Genomic DNA, 374 nt, shown 5'->3' on the forward strand with positions numbered 1-374 from the left:
ATCAATAGGTAGATGCTAAATTTAAGTTTAAGTTTTACCTTAATGGAATTTTGAATAATAAATTACACAGCTCAATAGATTTTTTTATTCAAAAATTTGGCCCTTAAGACTTATAATGGATTTAATTACTGATTAACTGGACAACTATATTGCCCAAAACCTTAACGAACCTAACAGCACACTTTTTTCATATGTTATATCCCTAATCTGGGCGGAGGTTTTCCCCTCCCCCCTACTCCCTTAGATGTTTCGTTGATTGACATCATCGGTATGAGCTCTTGATTAACTGATTGTTTGATATCTTTTCGAGATAATGAACTTGGTAGGGCCTACGATTTCACAATTCATTATGAAACAGTGATAATAAACGAAGG

General features: G+C 33.4%; 1 protein-coding gene across 1 annotated transcript in view; it reads left to right on the forward strand.

The window, feature by feature from the left end:
* The window catches only part of LOC119585141 (nose resistant to fluoxetine protein 6-like), a gene marked incomplete at its 5' end in the record, with an annotated part of 59,800 nt that overhangs the window by 484 nt on the left and 58,942 nt on the right, over window positions 1-374 (forward strand).

This window comes from Penaeus monodon, chromosome 19, assembly GCF_015228065.2.
Source record: "Penaeus monodon isolate SGIC_2016 chromosome 19, NSTDA_Pmon_1, whole genome shotgun sequence".
NCBI classification, from domain to species: Eukaryota; Metazoa; Arthropoda; class Malacostraca; order Decapoda; family Penaeidae; genus Penaeus; species Penaeus monodon.